At 57.0% G+C, this 8586-nt stretch overlaps 1 pseudogene; it reads left to right on the top strand.

The window, feature by feature from the left end:
• Window positions 1-2954: 2954 nt before the first annotated feature.
• LOC139361395 (sphingomyelin phosphodiesterase 4-like) lies at window positions 2955-8347 on the top strand (annotated as a pseudogene).
• Window positions 8348-8586: the final 239 nt, after the last annotated feature.

The following is an 8586-nucleotide window of genomic DNA, read 5'->3' as shown; positions in this document are numbered from 1 at the left end:
GAGAAAGACATGGGCAGCCAGGGACACCATCCATTCAATGTAGATTCTGCAGACTAGCCTGGTTTGGGTGGGGATGTGGCTGTGAGGCAGAAGGCGGTGCGGGGCCCTGGCTGGCCACTGCAGGTGTCACAAGCTCTCTGGCGTTGGAGGCCCTGTGCTTGGCCTTGGTTTGAAGGGCTGGAGTCATCAGACCTCTGCAGTGGTCACGTTCACCCCCGCTCTGCAGGCTTTGGCACTTCGGAAGATACAGAGGCCTGGGACCTCTGGGTGGTGTGGTTTCTGCCTTTTTCAGAAGTATCTGTCACCCAGCCTGGAGGTGCTGTGACCCACAGCCTGCATGTGAGGCAGTGGGGTGGGAAGAACCTGGGGCTTGACCCTATAGCCCACAGAGGCTGTCAGTACTTAGCCCAGCTGGGGCACGCCAGCCTTCACCTGGGGAGCCCTGGCCATTCATACACACCTCCAGGGGCAAATGAGAGCACGTGGTAACCTCATAGGACTGGGACTGCAGAGACAGAAATGACAAGTGCATTGATGGATCTGAGGTCAGTGAAGCGGAGTTCAGACCTGTAGGGGACTTCAGGGATGGCAGAATTAACCAGTCTGTGAGAGCTGGAGATGAGTTGTGCTTGCAGCCCCGCGTCTGTCCCGTTCACCTGGGAAGGAGCACACCAGTGAATGAGAATTTGAGCACAAGATGAGAAAACGTGTCGGCCCCCAAGTGCTGGCGGGCTGGGATGGTGGCCACAGCACACAGGGACACCCCCATTATGCAGGAACCACTGCAAAGGGAAGGACCTGAGGGTTTGGGCCAGGGAGAGAAAGGAGTGTCTAGGAAGCTGGTGGCAAACCCCATGGCGGGAAGGGTGACCAGCAAGGCCCAGGCAGGTTTGCTGAGGTGCTGTGAGGCTCAGCCCAGTGGGAAATGGTGGGGCTTTGGGGACACATCCTTAAGAACCAACCAAGTGTGACTGTGGCCAGGGACTCCATGGGGAACATGGCCCAGGACGGATGCAGAGCTGAGGGAGTTTAGCTCTGCAAACCTGTAAGAAAATAGCCTGAGAGAGTTCCACCTGATTGCCAGGGGCAGAGGCAGGCTCAGGGGCAGACAGTGAGCCCGCCAGACCCTTTGGAAGGACCAGGTGAGGTAAGGCAAGTGCGCCAGCAAGGTAAGGCAAGTTTCTAGTTCCCACGTGGAGGCTGTCCCCTCCCCTGAGCTTCAGGGACAATGTCGAGATTCAGGATCCCAGTCCAGGATCAGAGGGAGGGCCAGGGCTGAAACTGGAGAAGGACCCCGGTCTAACTTCCTACCCAGCTGGTGCCCTTGTAGTCGGGCGGTATAGGTACAGCTATTATATTCCATGTTTTTCTCCTTTTTATTATTCTTTTTCCTTTTAGAGGGGTCTCCCTCTGTCGCCCAGGCTGGAGTGCAGTGACACATCTTGGCTTATTGCAACCTCCACCTCCTGGGTTCAAGCAGTTCTCCCGCTTCAACCTCTTGAGTATCTGAGAGTACATGCGCATGCCACCACACCAGGCTAATTTTTGTATTTTTAGTAGAGACAGGTTTTCAACCTTTTTTGGCCAGGCTGGTCTCAAACTCCTGACCTCAAGTGATCTGCCTGCTTCAGCCTCCCAAAGTGCTGGGGGTTACCAGCGTGAACCACCGTGCCCAGCTCTTCCTTCCAAAACAACGTAAATTTGTTGCCCAAAGACTTGAAGATACAGATAACTAGAAGTAAACAGTCTGGCACGTGGCTCATGCCTGTAATTCCAGTGCTTTGGGAGGCTGACGTAGGCAGATTGCTTGAGCTCAGGAGTTTGAGGCCAGTCTGGGCAACAACGGCAAGACCTGTCTCTACAAAAAAAAAAATACAAAAATTATCCGGGTGTGGTGGTGTGTGCCTGTGTTCCCAGCTACTCCAGAGGCTGAAGTGCAAGGATCCCTTGAGACCAGGAGGCAGAGGCTATGATGAGCCAAGATCACACCACCGCACTCCAGCCTGGGTGACAGACCTTGTCTCAAAAAGGAAAATGCCTCCCACCCCATAGCTCCATCCTCAGACTCAGCCACTGATCTGTGGGGCGCCTCCTGGACCCGTGGGGACGTTTTCCTGACAGGGAGACTTGAGTGGATGGTGATGTGGGCAGTGTCCCTTGCGGGGTCTGCATCATCCCAGGATACACCCAGAAGCCGCGCCCTGCACCAGCCTCAGCAGCACAGATGTGTTGAGGCCCAAAGGGCTGGGGGACAAACGTGGAGAGGTGAGCATGTCCACTCAGACTCACAATCCTGCCCTTAGTACCCCATTCCCCTGCTCTCATCCACTGGATGCTCCCACCTGCCCTTACAATACTGAGCAACCAGAAGTCCATGGCCAGCAAAAAGGCTTTCCTCTCAGCCTCGCTCTCCAGGACCCTGCTTATAGGTTGCAAATCAAAAGTTTGGCCTACATGCTTGACTGTGCTCCTCTGAGGGTTTTCCTGACCACAAATCCATCGGCAACGGAGTGATGCCCAGGGCTGGACTGAGCCTTTGTCTGGCTGTGTCCAGGAAGAGTAGGAGGTGGAAAGAATTTGGGAGATAAGCGAAGCCACTGGGTTATTTTTGAACAAGGTCTTCCTATGTCGCCCAGGCTGGAGTGCAGTGGCACGATCCTGGCTCACTGCAGTTGTGAACTCCTGGGTTCAAGTGATCCTCTCACCCTAGCCCCCTGAGTCACTAGGACTACAGGTGTGCACCACCACACCCAGCTCACTTTTAACAATTTGTTGTAGAGACAAGGTATCCCTGTATTACCCAGGCTAATTTCAAACTGCGGGCCTTGGTGATCTTCCTGCCTTTGCCTCCCAAAGTGCTGGAATTACATGTCTGAGGCACCGTGCCTGGGTTCCTTGTGCTTTCTGTACACATTCAGGAGGCCGGTGGGAGACCCTGGATCCAGAGATTGAGGATGATGCTGGCCTTCTCCTACCCTGGGGATCAAGCAGTGCCCAAGGGCACAGCCTGGAGAGTTGTGGCCTGTGTCACCCACTGCGGGTGCACAGCGGTGTAGAAGCAGGGCTAGGAGATCCCCTGCAGATGTGTGTCTTAGTGAGCCCCCTGCAGGGTGGGCTCTGTGGGTGTTGGGCCAAGTACTTCCGTATCACAAGTTGGTCATAGTTCAGACCAAGCAGTGCAAGGCACGTCCACTGAGTGCCAGGCACAGTGGTACCCCAGAGGGTGCTCCCACTCTTGGCCTGGCTCGTGCCTCCCGTGGGGAGGCAAAGCCACCAGCCCGGGGCGGGATGTGGTCAGACCTGGAGAATGAATGCTGTGGATCAGCAGCCCTTCCCAACCCTGACCCTTCCTCCTCCACCTAGCAGTGGTTCAGGCCCACTGAGGAGCACTGCTGGTGTGCCTGCTGCTGAAGCACCTGCGTGCTTTCAGAAACAGCCTGAAGCCAGAGCAGACCTCACCCACTCCCATGCCACCAGGTCCCTGGAGGAGTTCAAAGGGTGGGTGACCCTTGTGGCTTCCCGCCACTTTTGTCTCCCCTGCTTTCCCCTCCTCAGCTATTGCCCACAAGGATCTCACCCCAGGGCATAGCGAACAGGGTAAGTCCTCTCCTGCTCACAGAGCACTTGAGGCCTCTGGAGGGCTAGGCATGTGCCTCATCACCCTGACCAGCGGGCTCCCAGAGCCTCTCTCTGGCCAGACTGGCCAGAGGCCTCATCATGCTGCCATCTCTAGCTCCTCCCTACTCCTATCAGAAGAGCTGGTGTGGCCCTGACTCCAGGCCCACCAAAGTGGGCTGTCTGTGTAGGACTGAGATGAGGAGCATGTGGGAGCTGCGCTGGCTCAGGCGCCTATGTGCTGTGTCTCCTTGGGATGTTCACTGGCCTCTCTGAACTTTGATTTCTTCCTCTGAGAAACAGGGGCTGAAGCCAACTCTGACCTCCTGGAGATCCCCAGTGCTCTCCCCTGGCAGAGCTGACCCTCCTTGATGGGAGCCCTGGGATCATCTGTGAGCAGGGCCTCCTTACCGGGCAAGCAGCAGGTGACCCTATTTCCTGCAAGGCCCCATCCCAACGTTTGTCCAGCAAAAACTTGACCTTTTCATGCAGCATTGCTTTGACCACTGGCCCCTGGACACATCGTTCAAAACTCTTGAGTATTGCCGTGTTACATACATGTCTGTGTTCTCTATGTATCCTAATGAGAATGGTCCCGTGTGGCAAATGAGAACAAGTATAGAGGAGGTGGAGAAGAGGGGGCTGTTGGAGGGCCACATGGTTCTTTTAGTTTCCAAAGCAAACCCTCAGGTACCGGAAAGCCCTGCCCTGTCCCAGCTTTCTGGTGCCAGGCAGGTTCCTACCCTTACCTGTCCAGGGAGCACTGAGCCCCTTGGGCTGGGAAAAGCCCACCCATGGCCCTGGCTTCTAAACGGCCACCAACAGAGCCAAACATCACAGGGCTGTGCACATCTCTCCTGCACCCTCTGGGAGATGGAGGAAGAGCCAGCCCCACCCAGCTGCTAGCTGGGACAGGGACTCTAAGCCACCAGAGGATTTGGCCCCCAGCCACTGGGCCCTCAGCTCACGCCCCCTCCCACAGGTCCTGGAGATGTGGCTGACCTACCTGCAGCCATGGCAGCATACTCCAACAAGCAGGCTCCCGGCAGTGACAGTTCCATTGACTCCCGGTGCGTTGGAAAAATAAGCCTCAGCCTCTCTCCTCACAGTCATGCCACTGGCTCCTGGGGATGGATGTTGCTCCTGTGGGCCAGTAAACCAAGCCAGCTGCCTATCTTGGGGTCAGCCTGGCCCTGGCCCCAGTGGTCTCCTGTGGTCTTCTCCCAGGCCTTCCCTAGTGAAGCACAGACCAGCCCTTCCTAGACTCAACTTTGCCGGGTCCTGAAACTGCTTTCTCATGGAAGCAGTGCACCAGTGACCCATCCTGCCCTGTCCCCTCCCACTTCTGGTCCAGATAAACATTCAGCAACACCCAAACTATCCCTTGACCCTCACCCGCACAGAGGAGAGTACAGCAGCGGCCGTCTTGCCCTCATCCCCTGCTTGATCCTCATGGCAGACCTCCAGGCTAACATGGCACCTGGGGTGCCCACTAACCTCTTCTCTTCTTGCCCAAGCCCTTCCCCTTTGGATCCTCTGGGGGATTGTCCATTGGCCCCCACAGGCTGAGCCAGCCTCTGCCATGGTGGCCTCATTCCTCTTGGAAACGGGCCTCAGCCTTGCCAAAAATACAGTGTCCTCAGAGGGCCTGGGTGTCACCTGCCCAGATCTGGCCTGCTCTCTGTGCCCACCCACAGCCCTCTAAGCTACCATCTATGACATCTTGTCACCTTGACCAGAGAGTCTGGAAGTCCAGGGACGAGCAGCGGTCTTATGGGCACGGAGTGGTGCAGCCCCTGCCCCCATCGAGAGGGCTGATCCCAAATTGCCACCTCAGTCCCCAGGGCACTCTCTGTCCAGGAGAATCTGCTGATGTACACAAAGCCGTTCGTGGTCTTCCTGAACCGCGAGCTCTGCACAGACTTGGTCAGCCCCAAACATGCACTCATGATGTTCCCAGTGGTCAAAGTCTTTGCCCAGCCCAACAGTGACCGAGATAATCCAGGTAAGTCCTCAGTCTGGACCCGTCTGGCAGACCCTGACCCAGCCAGACCAGGCCAGGACCTTAGCTGGTGGGTGGCAGGTCTGCAGAAGGGAACCACGTGCTCAGAGTGGGCCCCAGCAAAGGGTGCTGTGGAGACTCCTGGGACACATCTGCACCCTGAAGTGTGAGACTGGCTGCACCCCCGTCTGCCCTGCAACCACCAGGCACTGAGCGAGGGACTGCAGGTGTGCCCATAGTGGGGAGCTGCACAGTCCAAGCTGTGGCCCCACTTTCTTGCTGGTGACTTGTGGCAGCTGCCTCAGATGGTGAGCCAGGTCTCTGCTGTGTGTTCATCCTGACTGGGTTGGACATTGGCTTCTGTCACTCCTCCTGGTGTTTGCCACCTGTAAACACTGCTGGGGGCTCGGTGAGCCACCAGCTACCCCACCCGCCCTCCCTATGTCAGCCACCTACTGCATGGGAGACGCTACAACCCAGGGCCTCAGGATGACACCCCTGAGTCATGGCTCCCCAGACACCTCAGGGACCACCCAAAGTTTTGCAGGCAGCAGCTGGGTACTTGGTGCCCCTGGGTGGGCACCAGGTTCGTCTCCTGCCTTCCAGGTGAGCAGCTGTTCCTGGAGCCAGAGCTTGTCATCCCTCCACTACCAGCACTGACTTTTCACAGCCCTGTCACTGTGGCTGCCAGCAATCACTGATGCGTCCTTCGAGGTGAAGAGCCACGTTTACAGCCTGGAGGTCCAGGACTGTTAGTACACTCTGATATTTGTGCCAGAGGCCCACATCCTGGTGAGTTATCACCAGTGCCCATCCTCAGGGACCCTGGAGCCATGGGACTTAACAGTCCCCACAGAGTGCTGTGTTCTGGTGGGAAGGGTCAAGGCTGGGCTTAGGGTTAAGGCTGTATCTCCTTCCCCCTTTTCAGTAAAGTCTGGTTTTTCCTGATAACAAAGGCAGTGTTGTTCGGAATATTTAACATTTAGAAGATCATCCTTTAGTCTTTAAAAGTTCCCTGGCAGAAGCTGCTCCTCCTGGCACTCAGCGGTCTGGCTGCGGATTGGTCTTGCGGCCCCCGGCCAGCCTACCTGGGTGGCAGCACAGGCCAGTCTGTCAGTGACCTGCCTGCACCTCCCACATAGGCCCTGCGCCTTGCTCAGCTCATTATGCAGACCAAGCACACGGTCAAGTCCATCTTGGACCAGTGTGGAGAGCGCCCTACAGCTGCTCCTTCCTGTCCTGACTGGGCTTTGGCCCCATGAACCCCAACGGCTCTTACCCAGCCAATGACCTGGACAATATGGGGCAGGATGGTGTCCAGCAAACAGAGTACCACCTGGAAGTGGCCCTGGAGTACCTGCGCCAGATATTTCAGGTACAAACTATGGCTGTTTTCCGGTACAAAGAGCCATCAGGGTCCCCTTCCTCAAAGGATTCGTTCCCCCTCAGCCTGTGATCAGCCAAGTGCCAGACCCAGGCCCCACTCAGATGGAGCCAGTATTGTGGGAGGCAGGGCCACACCCCCATCGCCTTGTTGGCACTGTTAGAGGCCTGTGGGGTGAAGACCACTCCCCTCCCTTCACTTTGATGCTGAGGGCAGAGGCGCTTCTCTCTGGCAACTCAGTAAGTTCAGCCCACACACTTCACACTCGCCTGGGGCACCACCCAGAATGAGAATGAAAATAAGCAGCTCCTCGAGGGCATCACGGGTGAGGATGGACTCATTCTCCCAGACCTGGGTCAGTACCAGCTGAGAGGTCCCTGTCCCAGAGGTGCATGGGTTGGGCCCTGACCTGTCCCCAGCTCCCTCCTCCCCTGTGAGCAGAGGCAGCTCCGCTCCTCTGAGTTGTGTGTGAGCTGTGTTTTCTGACTTGTCCCTGCAGCCTGGGTTTCTAAATCATCAACGTGCTGTCAAGGTTTGAAATTTTAGTACCAGGGGAACCCAGAGCTGCAGTCCATCTTAGACTACGAGATTGCCAGCTTGGTCTGTGCACTCTTCTGGTGGTCGTCTGCCATCGACTGCAATGACTGGGCAGAACGAACCTGGCTTCTTCAGAGGATTCTGGATGCTCCTGTCCAGGGTGCAGTCCCAGGGTGGCCTGTGGGGGTGGGGCACTGTTGTCCTGTGATGCCACCATCCCAGGCCTCCCTGCCTTGATGCATCAGTTTGCAGGCCAGATGGTGGGTGACTCTGCATTCCTGGGACGACTTCCTCAGCAGTTTCTCTCTCTACCATCTCACGAGCTTGCGCTGGCCAGCAGGCACCTGGTAAGCCCCATGGGAGTGGCCACCAGCCACTCCCATGACCCCAGGTTCAGCCTGCACCTCCTGGGTAGCTACCAGATGATGCTCTGGCTGCTGCTGGCCGCCTTTGAGGCCTCCCTGTTCTGAGTTCGGCCCTCCCTGGCACTGCTCCTTGCCCTGGGCTATGTCCTTTATGCCTCAGCCATGAGGCTGCTGACTGAATGGGGAAGCTGCAGCAGCCCTGATGGTACTGGCCGCTGTGTTCAGAGCAGGCTGGGGGTACTTGCCACACAGCCCAACCCTTGGGCTTGGGAGGTGATGGGAGCACACCCTCCAGTGACACTGCAGCCGCACCTATGAAAGCCCACCACACTTCAGCAGTGTGAAGTTCTCATCTGCCAGCTGTGGAATGTCAACATCCAGCAGGCCCAAGAGGTGAGGCCCTGGGTGGTGGGGGTGGCTGTGCTGATGTCCCCGTCTTTCAGCTGCAGTACCTCAAGTCCGAGTAATATTAGTACCAGGGGACCCAAAGCTGCAGCCCAAGGGAAAAGAGCCAGAGGCCCCAGGCGGCCCCAAAGGAGGCTGGATCTAGTTCTCCCAGGTGAGTGTCCAGTCACCCGTGCCTCATCCCTGGGGCCTGTTTAGGGCTCATTGCTGACTCTTCCTTCATCCAGGGACCAAAAAGCCATTCAGTTCCCCAAGGTCTCCACCAAGAGCCTCTCCAA

Source organism: Macaca nemestrina, unplaced genomic scaffold, assembly GCF_043159975.1.
Source record: "Macaca nemestrina isolate mMacNem1 unplaced genomic scaffold, mMacNem.hap1 Scaffold_47, whole genome shotgun sequence".
In the NCBI taxonomy this organism is placed as follows: Eukaryota; Metazoa; Chordata; class Mammalia; order Primates; family Cercopithecidae; genus Macaca; species Macaca nemestrina.
The sequence above is the reverse complement of the archived record's forward strand: the minus strand, read 5'-3'. Positions and strand labels throughout refer to the sequence as shown.